Source organism: Pristiophorus japonicus, chromosome 3, assembly GCF_044704955.1.
Source record: "Pristiophorus japonicus isolate sPriJap1 chromosome 3, sPriJap1.hap1, whole genome shotgun sequence".
Classification (NCBI taxonomy): Eukaryota; Metazoa; Chordata; class Chondrichthyes; family Pristiophoridae; genus Pristiophorus; species Pristiophorus japonicus.
In genome coordinates, this window is record NC_091979.1 from 40,609,596 (window position 1) to 40,629,422 (window position 19,827).

Here is a 19,827-nt window from a genome sequence, read left to right on the forward strand (position 1 = left end):
TTTGACAATGCTCACTCCCGATTACAAAGCACCTCATATCCGTTATCGCTTGGCATCTAACACCACTCACCTATGCCATTAGTGCCTAATTTAGCACTCCCCTGCATTCTTTGAGTGCTAACTGAATTTAGCGGGCAGCAAGATTGATTAGCGCCTGGCGCTAAACTTCCAACTTCTCAAAACTTAACGCCCCTCTGTCCCTTCCTGTCACACTCTGATTATCTTTACCCAAATCGCTACACTGCACCATTGCCTTGACTTTTCTCTTTAGATTTATAAATTTCCCCTCAACAGACCCTTCCTTCCCCCCCGCCCCCCCATTTTTAGTTTAAAGCCCTACCTACAGCCCATCTACGCAGAATGAGACATCAGAAGTAATGCTGGAATCGCTTGGTGCCCATATGAATCGGAAATAAAGAATGAAGATTTGCATTTAAATAGCACCTTCCATGATCTCAGGACCCCCCCAAACTGCTTTACAGCATATTATGTACCCTTGAGTGTAGTCACTGTCGTAATGCAGGAAATGCAGCAGCCAATTTGCGCATAGCATAGAAACATAGAAAATAGGTGCAGGAGTAGGCCATTCGGCCCTTCGAGCCTGCACCACCATTCAATAAGATCATGGCTGATCATTCACCTCAGTACCTCTTTTCAGCTTTCTCTCCATACCCCTTGATCCCTTTAGCCGTAAGGACCATATCTAACTCCCGCTTGAATATATCCAATGAACTGGCATCAACAACTCTCTGTGGTAGAGAATTCCACAGGTTAACAACTCACTGTGTGAAGAAGGTTCTCTTCATCTCTGTCCTAAATGGCTTACCCCTTATCCTTAGATTGTGTCCCCTGGTCCTGCACTTCCCCAACATCGGGAACATTCTTCCTGCATCTAACCTGTCCAGTCCCGTCAGAATTTTATATGTTTCTATAAGATCCCCTCTCATCCTTCTAAACTCCAGTGTATACAGGCCCAGTTGATCCAGTATCTCCTCATATGTCAGTCCTGCCATCCTGGGAATCACTCTGGTGAACCTTCGCTGCACTCCCTCAATAGCAAGAACATCCTTCCTCAGATTAGGAGACCAAAACTGAACACAATATTCCAGGTGAGGCCTCACCAAGGCCCTGTACAACTGCAGTAATATCTCCCTGCTCCTATACTCAAATTCCCTAGCTATGAAGGCCAACATACCATTTGCCTTCCTCACCGCCTGCTGTACCTGCATGCCAACTTTCAATGACTGATGTACCATGACACCCAAGTCTCGTTGCATCTCCCCTTTTCCTAATCTGTCGCCATTCAGATAATATTCTGCCACCAAAGTGGATAACCTCACATTTATCCACATTATACTGCATCTGCCATGCATTTACCCACTCACCTAACCTGTCCAAGTCACCCTGCAGCCTCTTAGCATCCTCCTCACAGCTCACACCGCCACCCAACTTAGTGTCATCTGCAAACTTGGAGATATTACACTCAATTCCGTCATCTAAATCATTAATGTATATTATAAATAGTTGGGGTCCCAGCACTGAGCCCTGCGGCACTCCACTAGTCACTGCGTACTATTCTGAAAAGGACCCGTTTATCCCGACTCTCTGCTTCCTGTCTGTCAACCAGTTCTCTATCCACATCGGTACATTAGCCCCAATATCATACGCTTTGATTTTGCACATCAATCTCTTGTTTGGGACCTTGTCAAAAGCTTTTTGAAAGTCCAAATACAGCAGGATCCCACAAACAGCAGAGAAATAAACGACCATGTTTAGGCGTTGGCTGAAGGAGACTTGTTGGCCAGGACAGGGTGAGAAATCCCCTGCTTTTCTTCAAATGCTGCCATGGAATCTTTTACGCCACTTGAGAACATCTGAGTGGGCAGACAGGGCCTCATCCAAAAGACGGTACCTCCGACAGTGCAGTACTCCCTCAGCGCTGCATTGGAATACCAGCCTAGATCGTATGCTCTAGTCTCTGGAGTGGGACTTGAACCCACAACCTTCTGATTCAGGGACAAGCTACGGGTGACACAGTAAATATGGTGCCATGGTTCTCCCTCTGACCCATGTGTGAGGTTCCATGCCAGCAGCGGAACCTCATGAAATATCTGCTATTAAAACAGGGTCGTATCAGCGTTTTCCTATCGTTTAGCTGAATATTTGGGCTAGAAACTGATTGGCGTTGCACCCATTTTACAGGCGTAAAACATAGGCCTAATCATTCAATATGGTCGGGTGTCATGCATGCGCCCGTTCTATGCCGAAAGTATGCTGCCCGCCATAGTGTATCAGGCTCTTTCGTAGGTCCAGGGTGTGCAACAGAAGTATGTAAAACAGTAATAAAATTATTTAAATAAAAGGACCTACGCTTGTTGTATGACCCTTCTCTGAAATTGGGCCGCTCCAGTGCTTGAATGGCCTCGTGATAAACTCGCTCAGCAACCGTTAGTACCGAGAGAACCCTTCAGCAGCGTTACTTTAAGGGCTTATCCACCACATACTACATCTGTCTTCCTTTACATAAAGGTTATTTGCTGGTTTGTGCTTTTAGGCTGCCGGTTAACTTCTGGCTGTTTTCTTGGCCTGTTTTCTGACTATTCTTTCCACAACTTAACTCTGACTTCTGGAAAGGTCTTTGCTGTTGCTGCACTGCTTTTGGCTGCTTTCACAACAGTTTCACTGCAGCCATGGGTGGTCTGGTAAGGCTGGAGGATGAGGACGAGCAGCCAAGAAGGCAGGAGAGAGCAGGAGCAGCTGGGAGAAGAGGGAGGAGGAAGGCACTGTGCAGGAGGTCACAGACTCACAGCAAGTCTTCGGGGAGCTCTTCTCCAAACTAAACTTCACTGAGCAACAATGTCTCACTTCACAAAGGACACTATCACCGAGCCACGTCATCTGCCGCAGCCTCAACTCGAGCCTCGAACCAGGGCATGGACAGCACTGCCAGTGGATGTCAAGGTCACCGTGGCCCTTAACTTTTATACAGCAGCATCCTTTCAGGCAGCAACAAGTGAAAGCAGCGACATCTCACAGTTTGCAGTCCGCCGTTATATCAGGGAGGTCGCCGAGCCTCTATACGCTAAGTGGAATACCTACATCTCTTTCCCTGTGGTCAGAGCAAAGCAGGACGGGTCAACACTAGACTTTGCCCACATCGCAGGCTTCCCGAGGGTGCAAGGTGCCATAGATTGCACCCCCACTGCCATGCATGCTCCCTATCATTGAGTTGCCAGCTTTTTTAGGATCTGTTGTCAGCTTTTGCTCATTTTCTACTTTGGAATGCTTGGAGATGGCAGAATATCTGCCAGGAGCAGTCGGTTTGCAGGTCGACACTGCATTGCACAGATCACAGATGCCTTGTTCTGACATGAGGATAAAGGCGTTAAATTCAGTGCTCGGATGGAGCACAGAATAAGCTGACGAAAGTTTACAAAAGCTGAGAGCAATCAGGGTGCAGAGCGAGGTCAAGTGACCCATGTGGCAGTTTAAGCACCTGTGTGACATACTGTAGGCTTTAGCAGAAAGGAAAGTATACTACTCTACTAACATCCAGATACTGCACAAACATTGCCAAAGATCAATGGACGTTCATGCAGTTACCAGGGAAGGCCCATGATGTCCATACCTTCAGAGCATCCCCAATGACTGCAGGGTAAAGACAAATTGTACAACTGTCTCCTTAGAGATGAAGCTTACAAACTCAAACTGGCATGCCATGACCATGTCATCACCACATCCCCCAGCAAACAGCACATTTGAGAGTTAGAAACATTATAAAGCAGACATTTGGCATGCTCGAACAGCGGTTCCAATGTTTAGATTCCACTGGTGGGAGGAAACGGTTTCCACAGATGGGGTTGTTAAAGTATAATTTGGCAAGGGATTCAAAGACCATTGTAGTCTATTGCCTATCACACAACTGAGCCATCTAAACAGACATTGTCATGAAACAGATGGAAGAAGAGGCCCAACTGAAACCCATTGGCGGAAGAGGACACACAGCTGGAGTCTGTAGGTTTGCATACTTAATTTCACTCGCAGATATTTTGGGCTAGATTTTCGGTTCTGGCCATTTCGGGGCGGTAATGGCATCAGGGCAGTAAAGTTTGCGCTGAGAAATGGTTTGCGCCCCCAGCCACAAAATTCATCAGCTGGGCCCTGAGTGTGGAGCGGAGCGTGAAGGGAGGCGTTGCACACCACTTTTTGGGCACTAGGCTGGCTGACCAACTGAAAATCCCGAACTAAAGAGCCAGCCTCGGTGTGCCCTAAGAGAAGCTTGGTTGAAGAAAAAAAACATCGGCACAAAACACACACAAAACATTCCCAATATCTTGCCCACCCCGCATGAGGATAAATCGCAAAAAAATCACACTTACCTCATTCATTACTTACTTCACTCACTGCCGCGTGGACAGCTTCGACTGCCTGGTTTTCCAGGCGGTTCCATTAGGGCGCACTACGGGGCGCTAGAGACTCAGCGTCAATTCAAAATCGAAACGCAGTTGAAACCGGTGACCTTCCAAACCGACTCAATGCTCCCAGGCAATGCTGCTCAGTGCCCCCGCAAAACCTGGCGACTAATTTCCCGACGGGACACTGCAAGCTGGCCAGCCGCCCGGAAACCACTCCCACTGCCATTGCTGCCCTTCCAGCATGCTCACGGGCGGCAGAAGACCAAAAATCCAGCCCAATGGGTCTTAATTGATGAAACCTTTGCTTTAGTGGGTGTGCCACCCACTGCACAAATAGTCATCTCCGGAGGTGCCCAATCCAAAAAGGTTTTTTAAAAAAAAGACTTACATTTATATAGCGCCTTAGGTCATCCCAAAGCGTTTTACAGCCAATAAAATAATAACAGAAAGCCCTGGAAATACTCAGCAGGTCGGACAGCATCTATGGAAAGAGAAACAAAGTTAACGGGGTCAAAATTGCTCCTTTCCTTAAGGCCGGTTACTACCGCAAATCGGCGGCCGCACTGCGAAGTGGAGTGGCCGCCGACTTTTGGTGGAATGGCCACTGATAACCCAATTGCCCTCCCGAGTTTTCCCGGCGGTGCGCCAATCCCCCCTTACCGCTCCTCTGCTGCCGATCAGTGTTAAGCGTGTCATCACCGTGTGCGCACCGCCGATCTACCCCGCCCCCAGCCGATGGCAACATTCCCCTCGGAAAATCTCCAGCTCGCCCGGCAGTGCCCAAACAACCTTTTTCCCGGTGGTCCAGTGAGGCTGTGGCCTTCTGCTGCGGCCGTTCAGCTTCGCTTAAAGGGAGGATGCACTGCTGCTGCCGCCATGTTTTTTGTTTGTCGGCTGACTTCCATGTATACCCCCAGGTTCGGCTGGTCAACAACAGGCAGCCTGGCACCCCTTCTTGCATGCCAGGCCGCTGGCCCAGCCAAAAACCTCCCTGTTGGCCCAGTGGACCGAAGTTTAAAAAGCGCAAAGTCTCTCCCCTTTAAGTGAAGGGGAGAGCCATGGTGTGACGCAGCGCCGCGATGACATCATCGCCCCTCAGGGAAAGGCAGTAGCAGCCAAGACCATGACACCAGGACTGGCTCTGCTGCACAGGAGGGCAGGAAAAAGAATGGGAGAGCTATAGTGATAGGGAATTCAATTGTAAGGGGAATAGATAGGCGTTTCTGCGGCCGCAAACAAGACTCCAGGATAGTATGTTGCCTCCCTGGGGCAAGGGTCAAGGATGTCTCAGAGCGGCTGCAGCTCATTCTGGAGAGGGAGAGTGAACAGCCAGCTGTCGTGGTGCATATAGGTACCAACGATATAGGTAAAAAACAGGATGAGGTTCTACAAGCTGAATTTAGGGAGCTAGGAGCTAAATTAAAAATTAAGACCTCAAAGGTAGTAATCTCAGGATTGCTACCAGTGCCACGTGCTAGTCAGAGTAGGAATTACAGAATAGCTAAGATGAATACATGGCTTGAGGAATGGTGTAAGGGGGAAGGATTCAAATTCTTGGGACATTGGAATCGGTTTTGGGGGAGGTGGGACCAGTACAAACCGGAAGGTCTACACCTGGGCAGGACCAGAACCGATGTTCAGGGGGAGTGTTTGCTAGTGCTGTTGAGAAGGATTTAAATTAAAATGGCAGAGGGATGGGAATCTATACAGGGAGGCAGAGGTAAGTAAACAGGGGGCAGAAGCAAAAGGTAGAAAGGAGAAAAGCAAGAGTGGAGGGCAGAGAAAACAAGGGCATAAATTAAAAAGGGCCACATTATAACAGAATTCTAAAAGGACAAAGAGTGTTAATAAAAACAAGCCTGAAGGCTCTGCGTCTCAATGACAGGAGCATTCGTAATAAGGTGGATGAATTAACTGCACAGATAGATGTTAACGGATATGATGTGATTCGAATTACAAAGACATGGCTCCAGGGTAACCAAGGCAGGGAACTCAATATCCAGGGGTATTCAATATTCAGGAAGGATAGACAGGAAGGAAAAGGAGGTGGGGTAGCGTTACTGGTTAAAGAGGAGATTAACGCAATAGTAAAGAAGGACATTAGTGTGGATGATGTGGAATCTATATGGGTAGAGCTGCAAAACACCAAAGGGCAAAAAACGTTAGTGGGAGTTGTGTACAGACCACCAAACAGTATTAGGGAGGTTGGGAACGGCATCAAACAGGAAATTAGGGACGCGCGCAATAAGGATACAGCAGTTATCATGGGTGACTTTAATCTACATATTGATTGGGCTAACCAAACTGGTAGCAATACTGTGGAGGAGGATTTCCTGGAGTGTATAAGGGATGGTTTTCTAAACCAATATATCGAGGAACCAACTAGAGAGTCCATCCTAGACTGGGTCTTGTGCAGCGAGAGAGGATTAATTAGCAATCTGGTCATGCGAGGTCCCTTGGGGAAGAGTGACCATAATATGGTAGAATTCTTCATTAAGCTGGAGAGTGACACAGTTAATTCAGAGACTAGGGTCCTGAACTTAAAGAAAGGAAACTTCGACGGTATGAGACGTGAATTGGCTCGGATAGACTGGCGAATGATACTTAAAGGGTTGACAGTGAATAGGCAATGGCAGACATTTAAAGATCACATGGATGAACTACAACAATTGTACATCCCTGTGTGGCGTAAAAATAAAAAAGGGAAGGTGGCACAGCCGTGCCTAACAAGGGAAATTAGGGAAAGTGTTAAATCCAAGGAAAAGGCAAATAAATTGGCCAGAAAAAGCAGCAAACCTGAGGACTGGGAGAAATTTAGAATTCAGCAGAGGAGGACTAAGGGTTTAATTAGGAGGGGGATATAGAGTACGAGAGGAAGCTTGCAGGGAACATAAAAACTGACTGCAAAAGCTTCTATAGATATGTGAATAGAAAATGATTAGTGAACACAAACGTAGATCCCTTGCAGTCAGAATCAGATGAATTCATAATGGGGAACAAGGAAATGGCAGACCAATTGAACAAATACTTTGGTTCTGTCTTCACTAAGGAAGACACGAATAACCTCCCGAAAATACAAGAGGACCGAGGGTCTAGTGAGAAGGGGGAACTGAGGGAAATCCTTATTAGTCAGGAAATGGCGTTAGGGAAATTGAAGGGACTGAAGGCCGATAAATCCCCAGGGCCTGATAGTCTGCATCCCAGAATACATAAGGAAGTGGCCCTAGAAATAGTGGATGCATTGGTGGTCATTTTCCAACATTCCATGGACTCGGGATCAGTTCCTATGGATTGGAGGTTAGCTAATGTAACCCCACTTTTTAAAAAAGGAGGGAGAGAGAAAACAGGGAATTATAGATTGGTTAGCCTGACATCAATGGTGGGGAAAATGTTGGAATCAATTATTAAAGATGTAATAGCAGCGCATTTGGAAAGCAGTGACAGGATCGGTCCAAGTCAGCATGGATTTATGAAAGGGAAATCATGCTTGACAAATCTTCTGGAATTTTTTGAGGATGTAACTAGAAGAGTGGATAAGGGAGAACCAGTGGATGTGGTGTATTTGGATTTTCAAATGGCTTTTGACAAGGTCCCACACAAGAGATTAGTGTGCAAAATTAAGGCACATGGTATTGGGGGTAATGTATTGACGTGGATAGAGAAATCGTTGGCAGACAGGAAGCAAAGAGTGGGAATAAACGGGTCCTTTTCAGAATGGCAGGCAGTGACTAGTGGGGTGCCTCAGGGTTCAGTGCTGGGTCCCCAGCTATTTACAATATACATTAATGATTTAGACAAAGGAATTGAATGTAATATCTCTAAGTTTGCAGATGACACTAAGCTGGGTGACAGGGCGAGCTGCGAGGAAGATGCTAAGAGGCTGCAGGGGAAGTTGGACAGATTAGGTGAATGGGCAAATGCATGGCAGATGCAGTATAATGTGGATAAATGTGAGGTTATCCACTTTGGTGGCAAAAACAGGAAGGCAGATTATTATCTGAATGGGAACAGATTAGTAAAAGGGGAGGTGCAACGAGACCTGGGTGTCATGGTACATCAGTCATTGAAGGTAGGCATGCAGGCACAGCAGGCAGTAAAGAAAGCAAATGGCACACTGGCCTTCATAGCTAGGGGATTTGAGTATAGGAGCAGGGAGGTCTTGCTGTAGTTGTACAGGGCCTTGGTGAGATGACACCTTGAGTATTGTGTGCAGTTGTGTCTCCTAATCTGAGGAAGGATGTGCTTGCTATTGAGGGAGTGCAGCGAAGGTTCGCCAGACTGATTCCCGGGATGACAGGACTGATATATGATGAAAGACTGGATCGGCTAGGCTTATACTCAATGGAATTTAGAATGAGAGGGGATTTCATAAAATCGTATAACATTCTGACGGGACTGGGCATGTTGGATGCAGGAAGAATGTTCCCGATGTTGAGGAAGTCCAGAACCAGGGGTCACAGTCTCAGGATAAGGGGTAAGCCATATAGGACCGAGATGAGGAGAAACCTTTTCACCCAGAGAGTTGTGAACATGTGGAATTCTCTGCCACAGAAAGTTGTGGAGTCCAGTTCGTTGGACATATTCAAAAGGGAGTTGGATGTGGGCCTTAAGGCTAAGGGGATCAGGGGGTATGGAGAGAAAGCAGGGGTGGGGTACTGAGGTTGCATGATCAGCCATGATCATATTGAATGGCGGTGCAGGCTCGAAGGGCCGAATGGCTTGCTCCTGCACATATTTTCTATGTTTCTATGTTGGCACCACCGCTTTTTCGCTCCTCAGGTAGTCACCGCCCCCCTATTATGACCGACTTCCGGCTGAAAACAAAAAAAACAAAGAGCGGAAGTTCCCGAAAGAGTCAACCTGAACCGCAGCTCCGGTAGAAAACATCGAAACGAGGTGTGTGCGCCACGTTTCACGCGGGGGGGAAAAATTTTACCCCAACGTCGTTTCAGGTTGTTTATGTCATTTAATCTCTCCTACCTTTCACCCTATCACAGACCTTCCCTTTTGTTCTTTCCTCCCAACCCCTCTTTCCCTGCCTTCGTACTTGCTAACGCTCTAACCTTTTCCAGTTCTGATGAAAGGTCATCGACCTGAAACGTTAACTCTGTTTCTCTTTCCACAGATGCTGCTTGACCTGCAGTGTTTCCAGAATTTTTTTTTTTCAGATTTCCAGCATCTGAAGTATTTTGCTTTTGTATAAGTACCCTTTTGAAGTGTCGTCACTGTTGTAATGTAAGAAATACTGCAGCCAATTTGTGCACAGCAAGCTCCCACAAACAGCAAAATGATAATGACCAGTTAATCTGTTTGTGATGTTGAATCAAGTGGAACATTATATTATCACCATCATTGCATCAAGTATCATGGATGTCATTCTATTCCTCTATGACTATTGTATTCTGCCTGATCCCAAATCATAGAATCATAGAATGGTTACAGCACAGAAGGAGGCCATTCAGCCCATCGAGCCCGTGCCAGCTCTCCAAGAACTCTTCAGCTAGTCCTACTCCCCCACCCTTTCCTCATAGCCAAGTCATTTTCTTTTCTTCAGGTACTTATTAAATTCCTTTTTGAAAGCCATGATTGTGTCTGCCTCCACCACCCTTTCAGGCAGTGCACTCCAGATCCTAACCACTCGCTGCATTTCCTCGTGTCACCTTTGGTTCTTTTGCCAATCACTTTAAATCTGTGTCCTCTGGTTCTCAACCCTTCCGCCAATGGAAACACTTTCTCCCTATCTACTCTGTCTAAATCCCTCATGATTTTGAACACTATCAAATCTCCTCTCAACCTTCTCTGCTCTAAGGAGAACAACCCCAGCTTCTCTAGTCTATCCATGTAACAGAAGTCCTTCATCCCTGGAATCATTCACATAAATCTTTTCTGCACCCTCTCTAAGGCCGTCACATCTTTCCTAAAGTGCAGTGCCTCGAATTGGACACAATGCTCCAGTTGAGGTCAAACCAGTGTTTTATAAAAGCTCATCAAAACTTCCTTGATTTTGTACACTATGCCTCTATTTATGAAGCCCAGTATCCAACATGCTTTTTAATCGCTTTCTCTTTCTTTTTCACCTGCTCTGCCACCTTCAATGATTTGTGCACACATACCCCCAGGTCTCTCTGTTCTCCCCTTTTGAATTGTACCCTTTAGTTTAGTTGACTCTCCTTGGTCTTCCTTCCAAAATGTATCACTTCACACTTTTCTGCATTAAATTTCATCTGCCACATGTCCGCCCATTCCACCAGCCTGTCAATGTCTTCTTGAAATCTATCACTATCCTCCTCACTGTTTTGTGTCATCTGCAAATTTTGAAATTGTACCCTGTACTCCCAAGACCATGTAATTAATATATATCAAGAAAAGTAGTGGTCCTAGTACCGATCCCTGGGGAACACCACTGTGTACCTTCCTCCAATCCAAAAAACAACTGTTCACCACTACTCTCTGTTTCCTGTCGTTTAGCCAATTTTGTATCCATGCTGCCACTGTCCCTTTTATTCCATGGACTTTGCTGGCAAGCATATTGTGTGGCACTTTATCAAACGCCTTTTGGAAATCCATAAACACCACGCCAACCGCATTGCCCTCATCAACCCTCTATGTTAACTCATCAAAAAGCTCCATCAAGTCAGTTAAACACAATTTGCCTTTAACAAATATGGCGTTCCTTAATTAATCCATACTTGTCCAAGTGACTGTTAACTTTGTCCCTGATTGTCGTTTCTAAAAGCTTCCCCTCTACCGAGGTTATACTGACTGGCCTGCAGTTGCTGGGTTTATCCTGACACCTATTTTTGAACAAGGCTGCAACATTTGCACATGAACTGTCAGGGCACATTTGAAATATAATGAACCTATTTTAATTTCCTATATAAGGTATAAAAGCCTATCTGTGATCAGTGTTTATAACCACAATGATCCCCTTTTTGTGACAGTATATGGTGCAGGTCTCCGTGGTGATCACAGATGTGGGTAACTGATGCCTACACACTTTGCAGGCTACTTGCCACACACCCAGCTCAGCGCCTGAAAACGAAAGAAAGAAAGACTTGGATTTATATAGCGCCTTTTACAACCACCGGACATCTCAAAGTGCTTTACAGCCAATGTAGTACTTTTGGAGTGTGGTCACTGTCTTAATGTGGGAAACACAGCAGCCAATTTGCACACAAGCACATTCCCACAAACAGTAATGTGATAATGGCCAGATAATCTGTATTAGTGACATTGATTGAGGGATAAATATTGGCCAGGGCACTGGAGATAACTCCCCTACTCTTCTTCGAAATAATGCTGTAGGATATTTACATCCACTTGAGGGAGCGGACAGGGCCTCAATTTAACATCTTATCTGAAAGACAGCACCTCCGACAGTGCAGCACTCTCTCAGCACTGTAGTGGAGTGTCAGCCTAGATCTTTTGTGCTCAAGTCCCTGGAGTGGGACTTGAACCCACAATCTTCTGATTCAAAGGCAAGTCTGTTACCCACTGAGCCACAGCTGAAACACTGATACCCACCTATCTGACTTTCTTTATAGGCAAGCATTGTAAGGTCCCTATGCCTGGGCTCCGCAGCTAACGTAGAATTCAAAGATGGCTCAATGTTGGGTTGCCAACCCTCCAGGATTGGCCTGGAGTCTCCAGGAACTAAAGCCTAATATCCAGGATACTGCTGCGAGCCAAAAACGCGGGAGAAAAGTCATAGGCGGCATTAAATAATTGTGTTTTTTAAATTTTCTTTGAATACTTTTGTTTATTAGTTATAAAAATATTGGATGTGAGGGGAAAAGGCTACTGACTGACAGTGAAGGATCGTCCAATCGGGTAATAAAGAGTCTGTTTACTTTCCAATCGGCATAGGAAGGTGGTAGACTCGGCCTATATTCTCTAGCGTTTAGAAGAATGAGAGGTAGTCTTATTAAAACATACAAAATTCTTACAGGGCTTGACAGGGTAGATGAAGGTTAGATGCTTCCTCTGGCTGGAGAGTCTAGAACCAGGGGTCACAATCTCAGAATAAGGGGTTGGTCATTTAGGACTGAGATGAGGAGAAACTTCTTCACTCAGAGGGTGGTAAATCTTTGGAATTCTCTACCCCAGAGGGCTGTGGAGGCTCAGTCTTTGAGTATATTCAAGACAGAGTTCGATAGATTTTTGGATATTAAGGGAATCAAGGGATATGGGGAAAGTGCAGGAAAGTGGATTTGAAGTAGAAGATCAGTCATGATCTCATTGAATGGTGGAGCAGGCTCGAGGGGCCGAATGGTCTGTTCCTGGCTCCTATTTCTTATGTTCTTAATATGCGGATGGACATGTTAGGCGACCAATGGCGGGGGTATGGGGGCGGGGCATTTGGAGCCAAGAGCTCACGCGGTGAAACCTCCAGGAATAAGTCCAACTAGAGTTGGCAGCCCTAGTCCCCTGGCAAGCAGGTTTCAGCTCCTATGCTGCTGCCTCCCCTTCCTTCTCAGGGCTCCTGCTCTGTGATTCACCCAAAGCTCCCTCCTGGAAGCCACTTCCCTGAAGTTGATTTATCTGCACTGGAACTGGCCTCTCATGTGGGCGAGTGATGCAAACATGCTGCGAAGTGCTGGGGCCACAGCAGGCCTTTAGGAACTGAATAACAAAACACTGCAGAATGCAGGCAGTGAGAGACTCCTTCTGGCGGAGCTGCATGGCAAAATATTTGCGTGTTCTGCCTGGTGTGTCACTGAATAACTCAGTGAATGAGTGGGAGGGACAAAAAAAAATAAGCAAACAATTGTACTGCTCCTGAGCTTGAGAGAGGCCTCTGACCTCGCCATCCCTCACTCCCTTTATGGCCTCTGGCTCTGAATTTTAAAGGCCGCCTTCCTCATAAGGAATCAATTAGCGGCAGCAGTGAGGAACCCCTCCAGTCTGCATCTGTTTGTGTCTGATCTGTGAAGCTTTAGTCCTGCAAACAGATACAAAACATCCATGTGTTGGAATTTGGAAGAGTGGAGTCGGTTTTTGTCCGTGGTGTACATCGGGTCGGTGGACCTCATTTGAATCTGATTAGTGAACCAATCAAACTTGTAGGCAGCTCGTTTTTTTTTAAAGGCAGCAGGAAATCCAATGGGCCTACCATGTCTTAAAATCAGCCTGCACTTCTTAGAGGGGAGTTCGCATTTTCACTTGAGATGTGTGAAAAGCGGGCACGATGTTGATGGCCAGGGAAACCCCGATTTTCGGATACCGCCATGGAGGTGCTCATTGAATAAGTCCAGACCAGGGAAGGAGGTCCTACCTCTTTCCGATAGCAGACGGGTGCCACGCCAAATAAGTCAGGAGATCTGTCCAGCCAGCAGATCCGTTGCTTGAGCACTCCAATGGCCTGCTCATTGAGAGCTCTGCTCAACCCTCAGATCTGGTTGCAGTGCCCTGTGGCTGAGTGTGGGTTATTTCAATCAGTCATGAGACAAGTATGCAGGACTTAGCCCTCGTCCCTCAGCAGCCAGTTGCTCACTTGCTGTGCAGGGTCAAAGGGTAGGGAGATGGCAGATTGGCCCAATGCAAATGCACCATGGCAGCTGGCCAGAAAGCAGGCACAGACCTGCTGTTGGTGGTCACACTCCAACTGCACATCAAGGCAATGGAAGTCCTTACATTTCATGGAGGCAGCGGGCTTGGCTGCAGGAGCCCTCATGGCGATGTTTGTGCCCTCGATGACACCCTGGACTTGGCTGAATCCTGCCCTCTGTACCAACCCCAGATCCCTATCCTACAGTTTCCAGTTGTCCATGGGGAACATTATGAGCTCGTTGTGGCATCAGTCACCTGATTCGTACAGAGATAAACTGCAGAGTGACAGATGTTGCTGATACTCCCTGTTGCAGTCTAGAAGGAGCGAGTGTCCCATCCCTACTACATTGGCTCCCAGTTAAGCAATGCCTCGATTTCAAAATTCTCATCCTTGTTTTCAAATCCCTCCATGGCCTCGCCCCTTCTCTATCTCTATAATCTCCTCCAGCCCCGCAACCCCCAAGATGTCTGCACTCCTCTAATTCTGCCCTCGTAATCATCCCTGATTATAATCGCTCAACCATTGGTGGCAGTGCCTTCTGTTGCCTTGGCCCCAAACTCTGGAACTCCCTGCCTAAACCTCTCTGCCTCTCTACTCTCTATCCTCCTTCAAGACACTTCTTAAAACCTACCTCTTTGAACAAGCTTTTGGTCACCTGCCCTAATTTCTCCAACGTGGCTCGGTGTCAAATCTTTTATCTCATAATACTCCTGTGAAACCCCTTGGGACGTTTCACTACATTAAAGGCGCTATATAAATGCACGTTGTTGTTGTTGTTGAAGTAGAGGACTGTAATAACTTTAACTGCAACAGGCAATGCAGTAATGTTGTTCCTTGTCCTCCGCTTCCTCGAGCTCGAATGGAATGGAAAAAGGTATTCCCATTTTCAGAAATGGCCAGTATCTCCTCCCCTCCCCTTCCCAGCCTACTTAGGGTTGGTTAGCTACTATAAGGAAAAACACAGAGTTTGCACTCAATAAAATTTGAGATTTAACAGCAAGATGCGTGCCAAATGTTTATAGTGAATTCAATGACAACAAGCGAGTGCCCCTTTACATAGCATTGGAACTGACCACCTCCCACTCTGTACCACCTCATGATTTGTGGGTGGGTTTAGGAAGTAGCGGTGGCAATGCTGAGTCAGACGGAACGAGTGTTTGGATCCTAAATATGTTATGGGACCCCAGTTTTAACATATGAAGTCGGCTCTCGCCGGTCTCCGGCCATGTGAATCCCGGTCCACACAAAGAATCATAATGGATGAGCTGCTGCAATTTATTCTTTCAATTATGTTCATCTGTCCCATTCACGCCAGAAAATGCGACGCCAGACAGATGGAACTCAGTCCCACTGTCACCAGGCTACCCGTGCCTTAAACCCATCTGATCGGAGTCCAAGGATGCAAGTGGCACAAGTTGGTAGCATGCTTGGTGGTCCCAGCCTTCCAGATTTATCTGCAACTTTGAAGCGTATTCCTGTGCCAGCAACAAAGGCCCTAGAGCAGCAGCAACATGCACGTGCATGTGTCAACCGGGTGGGTGGTTTGTTTTGTGCTTTGCATGTTGCCTCTGTGAAGCAATGATGGAATGCTGAACTATCTTGCCAAATAAGTAGGTTTCAGGTCTGAGGCCACCCTACCGAAGTTAGGGTCAATCCTTGAGTATCGTATTCAGTTACGATCAGCAACGTGCAAAGGAAAATTTTCTGAGGGGGGGACCATTATGGCAGTGAAAACTAATACAGCAAAATATTATTTAAATGGAGAAAGATTGCAAAGTGCTGCATGGCCTGGGGGTACTTGTGCACAAAACACAAAAGATTAGTATGCAGGTAGAGCAAGTGATCAGGAAGGCCAATGGAATCATGGCCTTTATTGCAAGGGGGATGGAGTATAAAAGCAGGAAAGTCTCACTACAGTTGTTCAGGGTATTGTTGAGGCCACACCTGGAATACTGCGTGCAGTTTTGATTTCCATATTTATGAAAGGATATACTTGCTTTGGATGCAGTTCAGAGAAGGTTCACAAGGTTGATTCCAGAGACGAGGGGGTTGACTTATGAGGAAAGGGTTGAATAGGTTGGCCCCTACTCATTGGAGTTGAGAAGAATGAGAGGTGATTGTCATGTTTGTAACTACAATGTAACATCACTGTATAACTGTATACACTCAACTCAGATGCACACCTTGACCACAGGGGGTGAACTTGTGGGAGACGCTCCTTACCTGACCACACAGGTATATAAAAGGGAGGTCCCACGCAGGGTCATCACTTCTGGAGTCCTGTGAATAAAGAGTTAAGGTCACAGAGTGGCCTTGTCCCTGGAATGTGCCTCGTGTGGTTTCATGCTGTAGAGTAAGGACTTTACATTGGCGACGAGAAATGGGAATTCACGACCCACGAGAATGGCCACCGGTAGCACAGAGGAACGGTACTGTGTTGGGGAAGACTGGGACGATTTTGTCGAGAGGCTTCAACAAAGCTTCGTTACGAAAGACTGGCTGGGGGATGCAGCGGCCGACAAGCGACGGGCTCATCTCCTGACCAGCTGCGGGCCAAGACTTGTGTGCTCATGAAGGACTTACTGGCACCCAAAAAGCCGTCGAACAAAATCTTTGAAGAACTTAGAAAATTAATGGGGGAGCACCTCAAACCGGCGACCAACATACACATGGCTCGACACAGATTCTACACCCACTGACGTCGTGAAGGACAGAGCATATCGGACTTTGTAGCGGACCTCCAGCGTTTGGCCAGCCTCTAAGTTCACAGACGCCTGCAAGGGGGAGATGCTAAGGGACTTCTTTATCGAGGGTATGGGTCATGCGGGAATTTTTCGCAAATTAATTGAGACCAAGGACTTGACCTTGGAAACGGCAGCGTTGTTGGCTCAGACTTTCATGGTGTGGGAGGAAGAGACGAAAATGATTTACGCGCGCAACTCTGCCTCTAACGCGGCGATGGATCAGGGAGTCAACATCATCAATGCTGCTCAGAGCCCCGCAGGCAGGCAGGGGCAGTCCGACATTTACCAGGCAGCAATAGACCCCAGAGCAGGACATTAACAGAGACAATGGCAGGCTGAACGGACGTTCACGCCATCACAGTGGACAATGTGGCCCGGGATGGGGCCATTGACACCCACTAATAGGGTACTTAAGAGCAGTCAAAGGGACAATCAGCGCAAAATTCCTGGCCATAGTCCCTTTGTCCCCAACAATGGAAACTTTAACTCATGCTGGAGGTGTGGGGGAAAAAACTCAGCCAGATCCTGCAGATTCCAACAGTTTGTCTGCAGAAACTGTAATCTCAGTGGCCATTTAGCTCGAATGTGCAGAAAACCTGCAACCGGACTAATATATGAGGCAGATGGACCAGAAGAGGGTTCTGTGAGGCAGGATGACTTTTGGGGCAAATCGATGGACGCCGAGGTTCAGCAGGTCCATGTGGCGAATATTCACAGTTTTTTTTTATTCGTTGCCAATCTTTCCAATTCTTTGTCAAATCACAAACGCCAGAGGTCACCTTGCACACATCAAGGATCACTCTGCGCCAATGCTCTTAGCCAAAAGGCCTAGAGCCACTGCACCGTTCCTGGAAGTACTGCAATACCAGGTTCGTGCCATGGAGGTGGATGGGTCAGGCCCCCCACACACCTCCGTGGAGGTGGATGGGTCAAGCCACCCCACCCACCTCCTATTTCCAAAAAGCATAGGAGAATCACCTTCCTGATCCAGGGAGAACCACGTTGGGGTCATGGTTACTCCCCTGTCAGGTCAATTACGCATGATCTTAGACAAAAGGCCGAGAAGCGATCAAAACGCCACCAATGATGATGAGGGTTTTGTTGAACGGCATCCCAGTACGCATGGAGCTGGACACTGGGGCCAGCCAGTCACTCATGGACATTCAGCAATTTGAGAAGCTATGGCCACTTAAAGCCAGTAGACCCAAATTAGAACGTATTGAGACACAATTACGGACTTACACCAAAGAAATCATTCTAGTGCTAGGCAGTGCAATGATGGCTGTCACACACAATGGATTAATGAACCGGCTGCCACTCTGGATTGTCCCGGGCAATGGTCCCGCACTGTTGGAGAGGAGCTGGTTAGCCGAGATGAAGTGGAAATGGGGGGATGTTCACGCAATGTCCTCGGTGGAGCGAAGTTCGTGCTCACAAATCCTACAACAATTTGAGTCACTATTCCAACCAGGCGTCGGGACTTTCAAAGGCAGTAAAGTAGTGATACACATCACCCCGGATGCCAGGCCAGTGCACGACAAAGCCAGAGTGGTGCCGTATGTGATGAAGGGAAAAATTGAGAGTGAATTGGACCGGCGGTTGCGAGAGGGTATCATCTCGCCTGTTGAATTCAGCGACTGGGCGAGCCCCATCATTCCCGTTCTAAAACCGGATGGCTCTGTCAGGATCTGTGGCGATTACAAGGCCACCATCAATCGGGTGTCCCTACAAGACCAATATCCGCTCCCAAGAGCGGAGGACCTCTTCGCCATGCTGGCAGGCGGCAAGCTGTTCACCAAGTTGGACCTCACCAGCCTATATGACCCAGGAACTGGCCGATGAATCTAAACTACTGACCACCATCACCACGCACAAGGGACTGTTTATGTATAACAGGTGCCCGTTTGGCATTCAATCAGCGGCCGCGATTTTTCAACGTAACATGGAAAGCCTGCTTAAATCCATTCTGGGAACAATCGTATTCCAGGACGACATCCTCATCACAGGTCGAGACACCGAGGAACACCTCCACAACCTGGAGGAGGTGCTACGCCGACTGGACCGGGTAGGCCTGTGACTCAAGAAGTCTAAATGCATGTTTTTAGCTCCTGAGGTTGATTTTCTGGGCAGGAGGGTTGCTGCAGATGGTATTCGGCCCACCGAATCCAATACAGAGGCGATTCAACGAGCACCCAGGCCCTGCAACACATCGGAGCTGCCTTCATTCCTGGGACTGTTGAACTATTTCGGGAACTTTCTGCCGAACTTGAGCACGTTGTTGGAGCTGCTACACGTGCTCCTGAGTAAGGGTTGCGATTGGTTTTGGGGGGACTGTCAGGAACGGGCTATTGATCGGGCGTGAAACCTACTTTGTTCAAACAAGTTGTTGACCCTGTACGACCCCTGTAAACGTTTATTTCTGACATGTGATGCATCGTCCTATGGGGTTAGGTACATGTTGCAGCAGGGTAATGCTGAGGGTCAACTACAACCTGTGGTTTATGCCTCCAGATCGCTCTCTCAAGCAGAACGGGGATATGGGATGGTTGAGAAGGAAACGCTTGCATGTGTCTTTGGTGTAAAAAAAATGCATCAGTACCTCTTCGGTAGGAAGTTTGAAATAGAGACGGACCACAAGCCACTCACATCCCTGTTAGCATTGACAGCCTTGCTGTCTGACAATGCATCAGCTCGCATACAGCGGTGGGCTCTCGCGCTAGCTGCTTATAACTACTCCATCCGGCACCAGCCCGGCACTGAAAACTGCGTTGACGCACTCAGCAGGCTCCCACTGGCCACCACCGAGGGGGCAGCTGAGCAAAGCATTGAGATGGTCATGGCTGTCGATGCCTTTGACAGTGCAGGCTCCCCCATTACTGCCCGCCAGATCAAAATCTGGACAAACAGAGATCCCCTCCTATTCCTGATTGAGAAATGTGTCCTGACTGGGGATTGGGCGCCCGCACACGGAGCATGCCCTGGGGAGGTCAGACCGTTCCACAGGCGGATGGATGAGCTCTCCATCAAAGCCGACTGTCTACTGTGGGGCAGCTGGGTAGTTATGCCCCAGAAGGGCAGGGAGGCATTCATCAGGGAACACCACAGCGAGCACCCAGGC

General features: G+C 47.5%; 1 pseudogene; it reads right to left on the minus strand.

The window, feature by feature from the left end:
• Positions 1-17,541: 17,541 nt before the first annotated feature.
• LOC139260599 (U2 spliceosomal RNA) lies at positions 17,542-17,779 on the minus strand (annotated as a pseudogene).
• Positions 17,780-19,827: the final 2,048 nt, after the last annotated feature.